This window comes from Rhipicephalus sanguineus, chromosome 7 (genome assembly GCF_013339695.2).
Source record: "Rhipicephalus sanguineus isolate Rsan-2018 chromosome 7, BIME_Rsan_1.4, whole genome shotgun sequence".
Classification (NCBI taxonomy): Eukaryota; Metazoa; Arthropoda; class Arachnida; order Ixodida; family Ixodidae; genus Rhipicephalus; species Rhipicephalus sanguineus.
The window spans coordinates 121,471,747-121,489,293 of NC_051182.1; the positions used below are offsets into that span (position 1 = coordinate 121,471,747).

Sequence of the window (17,547 nt, forward strand, 5' to 3'; positions counted from 1 at the left end):
TGCATTTGTCTGCCTGGTAAACTTTGGTGGTGGATAGGCGACTCTTGAGCTTCTTACGACTTGGTGTGGGTAGCTTGGAAACCAATGATCTCTCTTTTGTCCAGTTTCCTGAGAAGAAAAAAATTGAGTCATGAGGAAAAGCAAGAAAGAAATGATGAAAGAAAAAAAATTGGTTCAATAAGTAAAGTGTCCACAACCATACCTTGTGAGGATTTGGGACGACGAATTTACTTTCTGTAGTGGAACATCCTCTGCTGACTTGAGGTAGGTTCAGAGATAAAGCATCCGAGCGGGTGCTGATATGAGCAGTTTCTTGGAGGCTGTGGTTGGGTTGGAAGAGGAAAAAATAATGATTACTGTGGTAGAAGCGTGAGTGGACTTGTGATTCATTGAGAAGAATGTATATGAGAGCACTGCATGAGAAAAATAGTGTGCACATAACATTGCTTTGTTGTGAATTTGTTTTAGTGGTGACCTTCAGTGGACCGTGTCTGACCAAGCCTCAATTAGAGGATACTAAGTTAGTTAATTCCCAACTCTATAAACTACATGGTATGTGCAAATGTAATATGTATGATTGTAAACTTACGAAATGTATAAATGCATATACATACTATAAGTTCACTTGGCTCTACCATGCATTGGACTTATGAGCATTTATCTCAGAAGACTAATTTGTGCAGAAATAGGTAAAACTTATGCTGTGATCTGTGTTACAAAGTTTAGCAGTAAAGATATTTCCTGCAGAAGTGAGAACGAAGTAATAATCTTAGAAAATGTCATTGTAATCCACAAGCGGTGCATCCGATCAGCTGGACGAGTCGTAAAACCTTTTGAAATGACAAAAACCGTAGCGCATGCAAAAAAAAAGCTATGTTCAAATGCAAAAGCAGTGCATTTTCACTCACCGGTGCGCACACCCACATGGTGCATGGTTATTCCGTTTTCGTAGGTAGTCTCCAAGCTCCTTGCTGGCATTGAATTTCACGCTGGCAGCCGGTGAAGCGCCGCAGCTGACGTGATTCACAGGCTTTAGACACGTTCGCTTTGTGGCAGCAGCATGTAAAATTTGGCGCACAAACTCGCATTGCTATATTCAAAACTGATTTAAAACGGAGCTGCGTAACGCCGATCAAAGAAAACGACCCGCGGTACAATTTGAATGAAATAACCGACCGAAGCGCAATCGATGCCAATGGGCTGCTGCTTTTTCGAGCGTCAATGTAACCTCAATACTTGTCCTCAAACAATCAAGCTCTTGTATTAACTCTAGAAGTAACACAAAAACTGGTCCCTACTAGCTGTATGCAAAATGACACGGTAACTAAGATTTTAACAATCTTCTGATACATTCTGAAATAAAATTTTTGGCTGCGTTGAGCGCCCCTAACACGGAAAATGCGAACTAACTTATCCGACCGCTAAAAGAGGAGTTAGTAGCTCCACTCTCCAGCATATCGATGGAACTCGCCGCGGTTGATTTTTTCGCCCTCTGCGGCGATCACTGGAACTTGAGGCTTTCCGGGGCCTGGTATCAGCCCCGCAGACGTATACCGCATTTGCGCATCGCGCTTTCTAACTAAAAACCTGAATTTACGCTTTCAAATATTAAAAAAAATTAGGTAAATATAATGTACATAAATAGTTGAGGCGTACAATGTCTTGACCTCGGAAAAAAAAAAAAAAGAAGTCGAAATCTAAGCGCGCGAAATTTGAAAAAATTTTGAACCACATGAACAACGATGCTATTAATCGCCACAAAACGTTCGTGTGTCGTGAATTAGTGTTATACAATTAGTGCAGATGTCTACACGCGAGATTGTTATGCAATGATTGCGCTTATGTCAAACTAAAAAAGTATGAAATACAACTTTATCCAGTGCAGCGACAAATATATATATATATATATATATATATATATATATATATATATATATATATATATATATATATATATATATATATATATATATATATATATATATATATATATATATATATATAAATCCCTCTCTGGCTACGGCACTGACAAAAATGTTTTTTGTACTACCACATGTTACCCACTTATGAGCTCGAGTGCTCCTGCAGGTAACATATAGTTCGCTGCCAGGTACATCCTGCCGTAAACATAGAGGACACATCCTACAGGATACAAGAAGGAATCCTTCGATAGGACGAGGAAGGGTTTCGTAAACATAAAGTAGCGTCCTGCAGGTCACAAAAGGAAGAGGAACCATAAAGGTCATGTAGGACGTCAATGGGAAACAGAAAGGACATTTCCCGGACATCACCATTTTCATACGGGGGGGTTCTTTAACGTGCGCCTAAATCTAAGTACACGGGCCTCAAACATATTCGCCTCCATCGAAAATGCAGCCGCCGCGGCCGGGATTTGATCCCGCGACCTTCGGGTCAGCAGTCGAGCGCCATAACCACTAGACCACCGTGGCGGCGCCGCTTTTTAATCCAGACGAACTAATGCAATATTTATCGTGGGCGAACGTTCCGTTTAACATTTTAAAGTAAAGCTTTCTTCGAGAACCCCTGTGAGTTTTACTTGCCGTGCTGCTCTTGCTGCTGGCTACTGCTGCCTAGCGCGAATCACTTTTATTGCGATAGCAATTATATGGACAGTCTCAGCTGGATTTTGCCGTCGCCGCCGTCAAGCACCGTATATATAAAGTCCCCAAGAAAGTAATTCAGAAAAATGCTTCCGAAGCGCGGAATCGAACCAGCGACCTCTCGTTCCCGCACGCGCGTGACGCTAACCACTACGCCAGAAAGCGCAGATCCTTCAGGTAGCTAACGGTGAGTGTTTTATACACACCATTTACCGCTGGCAGGACTCAGAGACGGCAGGCGCTTATAAGCGTTTCTTCATTACCAGCGAGATGGCGCGAGGAGCGCGACGGGTGGATTTAAAAGTCGTCGGCGAGCTCGCTCGCCTCTTCTTATATTTTCGCAGGGAGAACCTTGCCCTTTCGCTGTCTGCTGGCGCGGTTTTCTCGTGGTGAGGGGAAAAAGGGATGTTTCGAGCTTTCACCGTGATGTCCGTGCTCATGTTACGGAGCGTATGAAAGTCATTCGAGCTCAAGGGACGCCGCTAAACGAACAAAAGATGAGCGCGAACTATCAAGTGTCACAGCTCGACACTTGAAGCACGCTAGTTTCCTTCGCTGCTTCGACCGCCTTTGCAACAGGAGCGCTGTTCAAACTGAGAGTATCCATTGGCGAGCCTCACTTCGTATAGCATTAGTTTCTTGCTATCGCATTCAGTGCTTCGCCCTTGCGGCGAAACTGTGACTTTTTGTCGGGCACTTCCGATCCTACGCTCATTTCCCGTCCTCCATTCGTTTCAATGTCTAGACCCAAGCAATAACATGATTTTGGCGGCACACTCTCGCTCATCGCGTTGAGCGAGGTTTGCTAAGACATTAAAAAAAGAACGCTACGAGTAACTGGCAAGTTATGAAGCTTACTTGAATTCTTACGCCATCTCTTGGCGACGCCATTATTATTGACAGTTTCCGTAGCAGTCGAGTTAAAGTTTTTTCATCGAACACTAAATACATCAAGTCACGAATGTACTTAACAAACAACCCGAAACTTACACACGTAAAAAGGCAAGTTTCCGTAGTAGTTCCCGTGCAAGATAGACTCAAAACAGTAGTCTGAATGTTTGGCATCACATTGACGTTACATCAGTACGCCTGCCACGATATTCAAAAGTATTTTCATTTGCCTTCAGCCTATAGCAGCAAATAACAAGCTCACTGTTCCTTCCGGAAGGCACGATTTTGAAAGCCCGTTATGATAGATTAAAGTACTTTACTTGTGACTCAAACATTTGATCTCTCCTCTTTTCTTCATGAGGCACCGGTATAAAATATAAAGCTCGAATTGCTACAGAGTCAAATTCAATTCACTAGCCTCAGTGATCGAGCATATTAGGCGTGGTGTGCAAGTGTATGTATTGATAGTGGCAGTGCCTCCTTTTCTCCGCTTTATTCTTTGCGTTCAACTCTATTCTCTGCATAGTCTTGAAAGCCAGACATGCACCTCACTGACATCCACTATTTCATTACTTGCCATTATCGATTGCGAGCTCGCGAATGCAGGCGTACCCTAACTCTGGTATACCGTCGATGCATATTTCCTCATAACTCAAGAGGTGCTCGAGGAATGCAATCATCAGAGGTCAGTGACCCCGCAGCGATATTTTCCCGGAAGGCGAGTAATGCACTGAGAATGTGACCTCACTCAATCTTGCAAGAAGAAGACAAAAGAAAATTGCCATAATGAAACTACCCTGCTTCGCGCTCACCGTGAAGCGGAAACAAAAAAGATTGTTATGGAAAGCGGAATAGCCTTTAAATGAACATTTCATTAAGGAACCAAATGACGTCGCTCAATACACTCCCAAAGGCGAGGACGTCAGAATCCCGAAAGCAGTTTCCTTCCCTTTTATTGTTCATCTTATGTGTGGTGTTTTACTGCCTGCTCGCTTCTCATAGCAATAGACGTTCGTAGTGAAATAACCAGTGAAAAACCATACCCGTGTTGTCATGATCTCTATGTAATGCATTTCACAATTTACAAGGTAATTGAAATCGGAATTGAATTGCTGTAGCGTTTTTTTTCTGCCATATGTTGCTGAAGGCCTATTAGCCATAACACGGCACATCGCTTATGAATTAATAGATAGTTACAATGTTTTATTACCGTCTCAGTTTCGGCTTGCGAGAGCTCCGAGAACGACAAGCTGCCGGGATCAACTAACACCATCTAGTGTGTGAAACGACACAAAACTGTGACGCACTTCCACGGTGCCTGCATCGTCTGCTCGCGTTCCTTCGCATGCGGCATGCGCAGCGTGATGTCGTTACCGTTGTGGTCATCATCCTGACCTGGTGGCAAAGACTTTGTTGAGTCTTGCATTCGTTCGCCGCTGGCATCGGACTCGCAAGCAGCCGCCGAACAGTAGCCTGTTGGCGAGCGCAATGGCGACTACGTCGTCATAATTTAGCTGGGTATGTCACGGTAGCAGGGTAGCTGGGTTTCACAGAACTAGACTGCAGTAGTGACGCCGCGGAAGTTTGGGGTCACGTTCACTTAACCTTGAATGGTGGTCAATATCACGAGGGGTGGCCTATACCGCTGGATCTGGCACGCAAACTTCAAAATTCATATAAATTACCTTCCAAGCTGTATTGGCTATTCAGATTTGGTACATGATATACGCTTGTTCATGAGAATCGATCCCGCAGGCTATCTCAGCCGTAAAATTCTTCTCAGTACCCTTTTAAATGTCGGATAGGTGCGGTATACGAGATGCTGTGGACTTGAGGAAAAGTTTACACCGGGCGAACCAGCCGATGTGTCCATGACCTCTTTGAACATGCCCTTTCGATAATGAATGGAGCAGGGTCACATTGATCGATAAAATAGAAGTTTATCGGATAAATTTGAATTGTTGAAAATATTTACCCTGCTAGCGCTTATCCAATTTTCCGAATTTATCGGAAAACACGGAGCCCGGATTATAATATTTGCAAAAATGTCCCATCCCGCGCTGTTTCAGCAAACTTCGGCCACCTTTGCAGACTCCCACTGAGATGCTACCTGGGGACAATTAACCGCCCTTGTGTTTCCACCAAGAATGTTTCATTCTCTGTTCTTTATTTCCGTTTACGTGCCTGAGAACTTTCCCCTGACGTGCCCAACGTTTCACCTTCTCCCTATTTTCTCTTTTCGTGCGTACCGTTTCTGAAACATCTGACTCCCCCAACACCCTATTTCCTTTAACAGCCCCACCCACTTCCTTCGACACCTTTGGTTGCCCGGTTGCGCAAAATAATTTCGAACTCACATCCTATCTTCATTATGTAACAGCGCGAAACAAACGAGAAAAGCTTTCTAATGCACACATACGACAGGACACAGCGCTTACTATCAAGTGAATTTTTTTATTCCAGAAACGGGTTTATAAGGGGTAGGCCGAACATGCGCGCCCGCGCGCACTTAATTGCCACACACGTGAAGCAAAAAAATTTGATAATCCTAAAAGATTAAAACTGGATCCCACGTGGAAGTCTAAAAGTCTTCATTGGAAGTCTTCATTGGAAGATTGCCCGCCACGGTGGTCTAGTGGTTATGGCGCTCGACTGCTGACCCGAAGGTCGCGGGATCGAATCCCGGCCGCGGCGGCTGCATTTTCGATGGAGGCGAAAATGCTTGAGGCCCGTGTACTTAGATTTAGGTGCACGTTAAAGAACCCCAGGCGGTCAAAATTTCCGGAGCCCTCCACTACGGCGTCTCTCATAATCATATCTTGGTTTTGGGACGTTAAACCCCAGATATTATTCATTGGAAGACTAAAAGTGCTATTTCGCTGTGATGGAGGGTGATAGACGGCCAGCTGATGCACTTGTCTCGTTCTTGCTTATGTAGAAAGCTTCCTTTATTTCGGTCGATAGCGTACGTACTTTTGTGTTTGTATGTAAAAGTGGCTGGTCAAAAAAGGGGTGACATGCGCTGTATCACAAACCCTACAGGGCGCCTCCAGTCGTAGCATGCAGCACTTCATTTCAGATTATACTTGTGCTCGCTTAATCTTTTGTTGAGGCACCACCCCGTCTGTCATATATACCCTTGCCCACATGAGATAGGCATCTGGTAAACAACCGCGCATGCGCAGTTGACAAACCTTCGTTCATGTTTTATCGTGCATGCTGACTGGTAGTCGCCGACTTGTCTTTGGGCCCTTTGCACGTATGCATTTCGTTGTGGCTTCGTGCTACAAACGGATGGTTGTCAATTTCCTTTTCGTGGGTTTTCAGGCTGTTTTAAAAATGGTTGCCTTACGATTCGAAAAGTATTCGAACAGTATTCTATCAGTATTCGTAATCGATTCTGTTGCAAAGTTCAGTATTCGCACGCCCCTACTTTTTTGTCTTTCTATATTTTTATGTCTTCCTTCCTTTCATTTCTCTCTATTTTTGCCTTTATATTTTTTTCTATCACTTTCTTTCTCATTCACTTCTTCACTCTTTCTCTCTCTCTATGTTCTCTTTCTCTTTCGCGTGTTTCACGTGCAAAACTTCGCCGTGCAGGCTTTTCCTTTAACGCTCGCCCCTGATGTACTCATCACCTGTGTAGTTCCGCACGACGGAGCACAACTTACCAATAGCTCAAACAGCTATGCTGTTAAAAAACAAAATAAGCAAGAAGCGGGCGAAGATTGTTAGGGGGCGCACAAACCACTGAGCACATACAGAAGAACGTAAAGTGATTGCTGGGTTTAGGTGTACGGCACGCTGTATCGGCAGTGCTATTTCGAAAGCTCCTTAAACAGACTGCGGAACAAGTGCACTTCGAACAACCCATTTCATTGCATACGCAAGACGCTTACGATTTCTCTGGCACGCTAATCTAAAACTCCATAACAGCCCGTCCTACCACGTATAATTTCAGCTGCAATCTCGAATATTCGCTCATTCTATCGCGGTCTGTTTTTCGTGGTACTGTTTCGGTGGTCCTTCCTCAGTGTTTACACCCATCAGTGAGGAGTACAGATTAAAAAGGATTTCGCCAGCTCGGAAGATGATGAAAGAAGGAAATTTGCCTCAATACACAGAGATCAGGTAACCAGAAATCCGGACAGAAGATTGATTTTCGCTGTTTCGCAACTTGGATATGAGAATGTGTTGCGACACAAGAAACCAAATAAATATATTAAGGGCTAGAATAATTAGGTAAGAGCAAGGCTTCCGGGAAAAATAGATTGCTTCATAGAGCGATGAAAAATGGTACGTTATTCGTACATAGGCAATCTGTGTTTGCTTTCAGGCCACGTGTATACACTTGCATGCGTATATTCGTTTATGCAATCCGCCACGTAATTACCTACTAAAAATGTCGATTTAAGTGCTGCGGAGAAAATAACAATGATCAGAGCCTCCTTGTTGCCAACATGTGTTATCCGCTTTCTTTTTTTTATCAGTGGTTGAGATATTGGTAGTCACCCTCCACACTTGCTAGGAGGCCACGACACGCTGTCGGCTTCGTTTATCGTGTTTTGTTTTTGTGTTTTGGTTGAGAAACGCGGACAAATTTGGGTAATTAAATTTTTTTGTGGTGAATATTCCGAAATGCACCGGTTGCAAAAGTATTCGCAGTGGTGTACTCCGGTCTTCGCTGATAGCCTGTAATTTTTAATGCAATCGTTAACCTCGAGGCAAGCAATATTATTCGTTTTTAAACGCTAAATCAACGTAGCAAGATCCCTCCGTGAGACATGCACTGAACGAATGTGAGACAGTCAGTCAGTCAGTCAAGAACTTTATTCATCGGTCCTGAGGAGTTTAGGCCGCCGGGGGATCCAGGGGGGACACTCTAGCAGCCGCTACCGTAGGCGACGCCCGAGTCGGGGCGGGAACGTGATGGCGTTCCGCCAGTTCTTGGGCCCTCTGGACTGCCTTGAGTTGTTGGTGGAGCTCGGAGCTTCTGAGTGCCTCTTCCCAGTCGGACTCACTGGTGAGAGGTCCCTGAGGTAACGCGGGACATTGCCATAGCATGTGCGAGAGTGAACAATAGAGTTCTCTGCAATCTGGGCATTGGGGAGTGATTTCTGTGTTATAATGGCTCAGTCGGCCCCGTGATAGGTACGATCTTGTTTGTAGCATTCGAAAGGCTACCGCTTGCGCACGTTCGAGCTTTGTGTGTGGTAATGGGTATTGGCATCTGTTGTTGCGGTAGTGAGAGGTGATTTCGTGGAAGGTTAGTAAGGGGTCGTTAAACTGTATGTCTGGGACCAGCTCTTCGGTGGCTGATTGATCGTCGCGGCGGGTGAGCTCTCGCGCTCGGTCATGAGCCGTTTCGTTGAGGTTGGGTTGTTGGGAATGGACGTCTTTGCCCATGTGGGCAGGGAACCAAGAGAGGCAGTGCGAACCCGTGTGCTTTCGTGTTTGTAAGATGTGGGCTGCTTCACGCGCGATGGTGCCGGTTTCGTAAGCCCGAATGGCGGCGCGAGAGTCAGTGAAGACGCTAGTGTGCGAGGGGTCGGTCATCGCTAAAGCTATGGCGACCTGCTCGGCTATGGCGCTCGTTGCTAGCCTAACCGAAGCGGCTGAGCGTAGGGCTCCATCGCCATCTACTACTGCGAGTGCAAAGGTGGAGGAGTTGCCGTATTGCGCCGCATCGACGAATACGGTAGAGCCGCGATTCGCGGCGGTACGGTCGAGGATAGCGCGAGCGCGGGCCAGGCGTCTGCCTTTATTGTGGTGTGGGTGGACGTTTCGCGGGAATGGGGTTACCATGTAGGTTTCTCGGACATCTCTCGGGAGGGTTACTGCGCGTTCAAGGTAGGGGTGTGAGGACATGCCGGCTTCGTTTAGTAGTCGACGGCCTGCCTTGGAGGAGGAGATGGCGGACCCACTTGGGCTGTGGTCTGGGCCTCGATCACTTCATCGATGTCGTTGTGCATACCTAGTTGGTCGAGACGGGAGGTACTCGTGTTTTGGGGTAGGCCGAGGACTTGTTTAATGCTTTTGCGCATGAGTGTGTTCAGCTTAGTCTTTTCCACTTTTGTCCAGTTGTGGGCAGAGGCGACGTAATTGATGTGGCTCATTAAGAACGCGTGGTATATGCGCAGGAGGTTGGCCTCACCGAGACCTTGCCTGCGACCCGAGACTCGCTGGATCAGTCGGAGCATGTTTTCCGTTTTAGTTGATGATATGTGTTATTGTACGTGCATGGCACCCGGTGGCCTCGACTAGGAGGCCGAGAATGCGTTATGGAGTCAACGCGGGGTATTCGTTGCCCGTCTTTGGCTTGTAGTGCTATGGGAAGCTCGTGTAAAGGGGTTAGATTACGAACGCCTTGGCGAGATGGCCGGTACAGTAGCAATTCGGATTTCGTGGGTGACAGTCTCAGTCCGGTGTTTTGTAGGTAGGCTTCTGTGATATCGAGAGCGGTTTGAAGGGCTTGCTCTACTTCCGCCAGGGAACCTCCCGGGCACCAGATGGTGATGTCGTCCGCGTAAAGAGCATGGTTTATGTTGGGGATGTCGCGGAGTTTGTCAGACAGTCCCTTCATTACTATGTTGAAAAGAAGGGGCGAAATGACTGCCCCTTGTGGTGTCCCGTTGGGACCTAATGTGTATGTGTCGGATGTGAGTTGCGATACTCGTAGTTGAGCTTTCCTGTCTTGCAGGAAAGAACGGACGTATGCCTGGAATCTTTTACCGAGGCCAAGGCTGGCAATGGATTCCAGTATGAAGCGGTGGGAAACGGTGTCGAATGCTTTGGTGAGGTCTAGGGCGAGGATGCCGCGGACATCTCTCGTTTTTGAGTCGAAGATGTGCTTCTTTAGCAGTAACATGACGTCTTGTGTTGAGAGGTGTGGTCGGAACCCTACCATGTTGAATGGAAAGAGTTCGTGGTCCTCTATGTAGCGCGATATGCGATTAAGGATAGCATGTTCAGCTGCTTTACCTATACAGAAAATTTTTTTTTTCATTGCGAGGTTTCTTCTTAGTGTTGACATTAGGATTTGTAGTAGATGTAACACATTCGACTCTTGGTCTGCACACTTGATTGATATCGGTGGTGATAATGATAATTAATTATGGCCGTGTTTTTGTAATTGGTAGTCCTGTAAACCAACTACTCGTTGCTCAGTTCGCATGTTTTGACGCCTGGTTCGATTCTAAGCTTCTGTCACGCAATATTACATGCGTTAGGGAGAGTATTCGTACGACATGACATTCGAACAGGGTCTTTCTTTTTCGAAGCAATTTCGAGTGCTGTTGTGGCTCTGTGGTAAAACTCCTGCCTACACGCGGAAGTCCTCGGTTAGATTTCTACTCGAACTGGAATTTTTTATCATTAATTTGCATTTATTTCAAATTTTCGCATACGCACAACGCTGATTTTTCCCTCACAACCAATGAAGCCGACGCCGACGCCGACGCAGCAATTTCTGCGAAACGAGCTCTTTACCACTATCGCGTTAAAATGTGGCTGCGCAAAAGGAACGCTGTAACCGTACTATTTATTGAAGCCAAAGCTTTACTAGTCTTATGAGTAAAAAATTCCGGCGTTCCAGGCGTTGTGAATATGAATGGGACCGAACGACGCGCGCCACCTAGTGAAGCCGTCTCGTAATGACGTCACGTGTTGATTTCATCATGGCGCCATCGATAACGTCACGGGGTGTCGTCATCAGTGACGTAGTACGACGACGGGGGTGGGGTGAATGATGAAAGCGACTGAGAACGCCGAGCTAATTTAATCAGTGTCTAGTTAGAGCGTACGCTCGCGCGTCTTCTCTGCTTAGCGTTAGATAACTATATGAACTGTTAACTTTTTTTCCCTACATGGTCAGGAGACGTTGTCTCCTGTCTTGCGCAGCACTACTGGCAGCCGCTCAGCTGAATTTTTTTGTGTGTGTCTTCTGTTTGGAGTACAGTTGTATGTTGACAAATAGGAATATAGTAAGCAAAGCACGTCGGCTCTCTGCCTAAAATAACAGGCTTAGGTGTCGAGGGGGCCCGTTGTCAGAGTTCGAGCGTACTAATTAAATTTCCTCTCGTGTCACGAAGCCAGAAGAGCTGCGGAAGCCTTCGTTTTTGTTTTTCTGACATTTTTCTATTGAACCGACGTGGAACTAGATAGAATTAAGGCGACCTTTAACTCGCTGGTAAACAGAGAAGTTACCGCGAAGCGAGTTTGTTGCCTCGCTCAAGTGCACTTTCTCGGGCACGTTGACTGAGAGCATATAATAGTGGCGCTGCCGCAGCTAGCTATTTCTGTACGAGTGGTTGAAGCAAAAGTTAGGCGTTGTGTTATGAAATTATGAGGTCGCTGGGTCGCGTGAATTCACCCTCAACGTGCGTTAAAACGGAAACATAAAGAAATAAACAACGCTCATGATGAGGATTGGTGGCCTATAGGCTTTCCTAATTAACTGCATCCAATTCTCATAATTCTTTTTACACTGGGAATCCTTATTTTAAGTACGCGGGAATAGAAGAATTTTGCTTCCTTTTTCTTGCGCATTCACTGGAACCGATTTGGCGATGTGCTATTGCATTGAAGAAAACACGACAGAATTTCAGGGGAAGGAGGCTCGAAGAAATGAATATTCTTAAACACGTTGTTGCTGGCGCGAACGTTTTGACAAGTGGTATTGACAATTTCAAGGCCTTGAAGGAGACAACACCACTTGTCCAAACTCTGGCTCCAGCGACAGCCACCGTTCAAGAATATCAGTCTTTTCATTGCACTGATCGGCAAGAGAAAAAAGTCGGATGATTGTATAGTGTGTATAGGAAGAGGCAATAAAATATGTTTTTAATAACTATTAACACGGCTCTTATTTAAAAGTGTGCGACATAAAAAAAAAAGAAAAACTCAATTAAGAGGCAACGGCTCTGTAAATTGGTCGCAAATAAACAACACATTTATGGGCCATTCACCAACCAGTAGCACAACGCTACAGGAAAATCCACACACATTTCTTAGAAAAACAAGCATTTTAGTTGGCGGAAATTTCGTCCCGGCACAGGGCTCGCACTCAAGACCAACTCTTTTGCGAAGCGGTTGCTCTGTCAAGTGGGCTTTCCAGGAGGCTAGCGGCTGGCGGTGCGAAGGCGGATTATCAGAAAAACAAACCACCCTAAAACATTTACCTTTGCAACGAATTGCGCAGTGAGTTCTGGCATCCGAACAGGTAAATGAAATATGCTAAAAGCGAAAGCTTCAAAGTGCTCGCCTGGCAGAAATGCCCTTGTCGGCGTCGGCATCGTTGGTTGCGAGCGAAAAATCAGCGTTGCCCTTGAGTGACTAATCTCCATGGATGCGAAGATGAAAATCACGTATCCGAGCTGGAATCGAAACCAGGACTTCTACGTGGCAAGCAGGTGGGATAATAGAGAGCTACACCACTGGTTCAGACAGTTGCGAAAGAAAAAAAAAAACATTTACAGGTGTCATATAGTGCGACGAGCCACGTTAACACGTAATATAATGTGCGGCAGGAGCGCAGAATCGCACCGGGCGACACACAATGTGAACTGCGCTACGAGTGGGCGGTTTAGGTGTCCACCCATTTCCAAGCGCTAATCATAATCTTAACAGCGTCAACAAAGGGTGCAGCTGCGTACGCGCGCGTATGAACGCGCAGTGGGCATTTAACTAATTCAGTGAATGATGAACTATTGCGTTGTGGACACTTCGCAAATTTACTTGCAGTAGGCCTTCTCGGATAGTTGAATACGAACAATTTTACGCGTACAGACGTTGCATTTCTCGGCACTGTTAAAGTGCCCAACAATAATCGAAGCCTGATTTGCGAATGGGAGGGCGGTGTGACCGGAGTCCAACTACCTCACGGGTTCAACTCTTGAAGTTGAAGCTCAAGCGTTCCCCAAGTTTTTTCATTGGTGTCGTTGCTTTTGTTGGTCTACGACTAATCCGCGCCAGAGTTCGGCGCACACCGCTTCTCTTAAGAAATCAACAAGACAAAGTCAATGTCCCCGTACCGGCAAGTTCCCCGAGTCCTAAATTAAGAATGATTGCTTGCGTCCTGTCGTGGGAACCAAGTATTCCCTACAGGCGTGTGTTTAGAGGTCGACGCACTGAATCGTTGAGCGGAAGGAAATGAACTGGAGGCGTCGTTGCATTTGTATCTGTAAGCGGGCACCAACCGTTAGGGAGAACCGATAGGGGAATGCCTCAGGATCGTTGATGTCTTCTCTAATCTTCTGCGTGAGTGCAGTCACTCGTTGCTACATAACGGATTCTCGTCTTTCTTTTGCTGCACAGAGAACAAACTCCACGACGGCACCGCACATTGCTACCACGCATCTCGAGAGATGCTAGTCGTTTCTTTTTTTTTCTCACTATTTGCGCATATCAATGGACTCGCGTACTTTTGTGGCTTCTTTACTTGCTTTTGGTGAGATATTATATATTGAAATGTCCATTGTACAGTGTTGCACTCACGCCTGACTTTAATAGAGCTGGTAGCCGTGATCAATGAAGACAGGACAGAGAGGCCCTGGTGGCATCAACCTATAATTTGTATGCAGCGACGTTGACTGAAGTTGAGGTCGCTGCCCACTGCCCGTAACTGACGCCTCCGAAAGATGATAGCGTCACAGCTCGCAAGAGTAGCAGTTTGGGCGAATTGGTATAGCGGAAGTGTCTTTAGCGGAACTCAGAGTAAAAGAAAGCAAAAGCAGGGACAGAAGAGAGGGCAAGACGACAGCGTGAACTTCTTGCCCTCCCTTCTACACCTTCCTTTGTTTCAGTTTCGCTGAACGTCAGAGCGCGAGAACAGTTCACGACATAAAAGTGGGGAAGGGAATATTCGGGCACTTCGAGTATTTGAACGAATATTAGTGTTCGAATTCATTTCGACAGGAATTGAGATTATTCGAAATTTCGAATTATTTGAAATGAATGGATATATGTATATTTGACACAGACCCCCTGCATAGAACCCCCTGTAAAAGTAATTTCACTGAAGCATAGCGTTGCTATGCCGTAAAACCACCCGTCCAAGGGAAATTAGCACTGTCGCGAATCCAGACTTCAAGGTTAAATGTACACACTACCTTCACCTAAATTAATAATCTCTTATCTTTAAAAGCGTGTTATATGGTGTCATATGCGCTAATTATAGTATTTTCTTAAACGTAACGTATTGTACCAGTTATAAATTGCATGATATTGCTATACACGTCTTGGTACTCTGCGCAGTTGCTTCCACTTCACATCGAACCAAAAATCTGATATTCACGCATGCCTAGTTCCAATTCATAAGGTAATATTGTGCGAGTTAGTAAGGTCATGAAAAAAATGGTCATTTTTCTTTCCTAATAATGTGTGATGAGGCACGTAGCCAGAATTTTTTTTTTGGAGGGGGGGGGGGGCTAGTTGTTGGAAAGAAAGTCTTTCCATGGCCAAAAGAAAAAAAAGTTGCGTGGCAATATAGAAAGTGGGACAAATTTGGGGGAAATCCAGGCCCCCCTTGCCTATATGTGCCTGTGTGTGATATATACTACTCTAAACATTCGATTCGAAGTTATTCGACCAAATCACGATTCGCTTCGAATTCGCTTCGAACCTCAAATTTACTATTCGCCCATTGCTACATAAAAGACGTCTTACGTCATGGCCCAGAGGGTGCAGGCGACCCGACATTTATCTTAACTGATAAAGGGATCTGCTTTCTAAAAAGTGCATTTATGCTGTCACGTCTTATCACATGCATGAATATTAGCCGCTGTTTCCTCGTAGAAAGGTTGTTGGGAGCTAGCGCTTTATCTCTCCTGGTTTATTTTGCGCACTTGCGCTATTGATGACCCTTGACTATGATAGACCAGCAGGCCCAATTTGCTGCTTTAGTGAGGCATCTGAAAACAATATAGAGGCGCTCTTGGCCTCTACTCCGTCCCCGCAGTAACTAACGCCTTCGGTAATGCTTTAAACCACTGCATGAAAGGGCAAACAAGTTAACTAATAAGAGGGTGGTTTGCCTGTAGGTATGTATTTAAGCACGAGTGTCATCTTCCTCAATATGGCATAAATACTGGACACATCCCAAACATACTTATAGAAAACGAACGCGTAGTACTTCAACAAAATTTTCACGTTTAAAAAAAATATTCTGAGCTTTAACAAATAATGGCCACGCATTACCTGCTTACCATTTGTGTGTACTACAACGCCTAGGAAATTGAGCTTGCAGTTACGTATGTTTTCGCCGAAGGGTCATAGGAGATTTATTAGTGGTTCAGATCAGTGGCTTCCCACCTGCCGCGCTCCATAGACGTCAACTACAGGAATGCGGCGAACGCACTGCCTGCAAACATAAGGAAAACTTTAGTACCATGTTATTCTCGATACCAACTAGCTCAACGTTCCACCTTAATAGTCTTGCTTTAGTGCCAAGCGCACGAATAAGACAGTGAGCTACAAAAAAACGGAGCTAGTTGTCACGGATTCATGATGAAATGAAGTAAGAGTGCAGAGACGGACACAAAAGAAGTGCGTTGCTTCATGTATTCTCTCGTGTCCGTGTTTGCACGTCAACCTTATTTGATCATCAGACAGACTTCGCATTGACTAGGTCGGATATTCGGGCTAGATTGGCGCCGTAAACGGCGCACTGTTTTACGATGGGTGTCCACCGCGTTTCAAATGAACAGCGCCGTACCTTGACTCCGAAAACACAAGAGCGCCCGGTTCGAAACCTTGTTGACCTAGTTAACGTTCCCGCGAGCTTAAAACAACTGAGAGCTATAAGCAAAGACAACAGGCGCAGGTGTTAATCTGGTACATGAATAAAACAGAAAGTAAAGATGAAATACGTGATGGACCAAGGTCGGTGTGCGAAGTGGTAAAACGCATCGCACCTATTCTTGTTTTGTTCTTTTATCAAATTGTGCTTAAGGGAAATAAAATTAGGGGACCTTCCCACTAGTGGTGACAAGACCGAAGGAAGTTAGGAGCATGGCATCCTTCACTGTTTCGTCGGTTTTTCTTTCTTTATCTCTCTTTTGCAGGTTTTTTCTTTCTTTTTTTGCACTTTATTTCTGTTTATTTCTATCTTTCTTGCTACCTTTCCTGTTTTCTTCTCTCCCTTCCCGTTCTTCGCTTGCTTCCTCTTCTTTTCTATTTTCATACGTTGTTTTGCCTGCGTTATGGGGAGCGACGACAGCAAAAAACAGCCCGGACCCGCCCCTCCCACCCCCCCCCCCCCCAAAAAAAAAACAAAAAAGAAAAGAAAGACACATCTGAGTAGTCTACGTTCATATTGATGGTGAAAACGGGGGTGCACTAACAGACAGCAACTAAGGCAGAAGAACACGACGTGTATCTTTAAACAAGTCGTATGCGTGGTCAGTCAGGACCTAACGAAACAAGTAACACATACTCTTTTTTTTCTTGGTGTCTAGAAGAAGTACTCGCTTTAGAAGAACGACAACAGTGAACTAGTACCTATTTATTGTTCCTGCTCAATCGAGAAGAATGCAGCTGACACGCGTGAGCAGTGTCCTCGCTCTAAAAACCCGAAATCCCTTAAAGAAACTCTTTCTTATAAGTATGGACTTCTTTGTTTTGAGTGAACCTTTTGGAGGTTGATAATAATGACAAGCATCTGTCGTGTTCCACCGGTATGTAGGTCAGAAATACCTCAGCGCTCGGTCTTATTACGTTGTTCACGTATGCGCGACGGGGCTCGTTCATTGCGAAGGAAGGGGCACAAAAGTAGCTGAACTGTTCGCAAATAGCTGGCATGCGAGAACAAGTATGTCAGGTCCTTAGCCCGACGGTAATGCGATAGTTAAAGGTAAAAAAAGAACACAGGAATTCACGATGTTTCTGAGATGTTGTTTCGTAGCGCTAACCTAAAAGCCCACATATTACACTGCACGCTTTCTTAGTACAAGTAACCCTCACTCTGCCTTGTCGGCACTATTCGAACATACAAGGTGTCCTCAGCTCTTCTTTAATGTTTTCTACTCCCACGTTTGTG

General features: G+C 45.3%; 2 long non-coding RNA genes across 4 annotated transcripts in view; both read right to left on the bottom strand.

The window, feature by feature from the left end:
• The window catches only part of LOC119399818 (uncharacterized), a 73,443-nt gene that overhangs the window by 47,124 nt on the left and 8,772 nt on the right, over window positions 1-17,547 (bottom strand). For all 3 annotated transcript variants that reach the window (XR_005184968.1, XR_005184967.2, XR_005184966.2), the window contains one exon: window positions 15,716-15,870. This is a non-coding gene — a long non-coding RNA (uncharacterized LOC119399818). The remainder of the gene's footprint in view (window positions 1-15,715; window positions 15,871-17,547) is intronic.
• LOC125759346 (uncharacterized) lies at window positions 9-952 on the bottom strand. Its single transcript, XR_007416926.1, has 3 exons — window positions 909-952; window positions 203-320; window positions 9-108 (listed from the first exon to the last, which is right to left on the bottom strand). It is a non-coding gene; the product is annotated as an uncharacterized LOC125759346 (long non-coding RNA).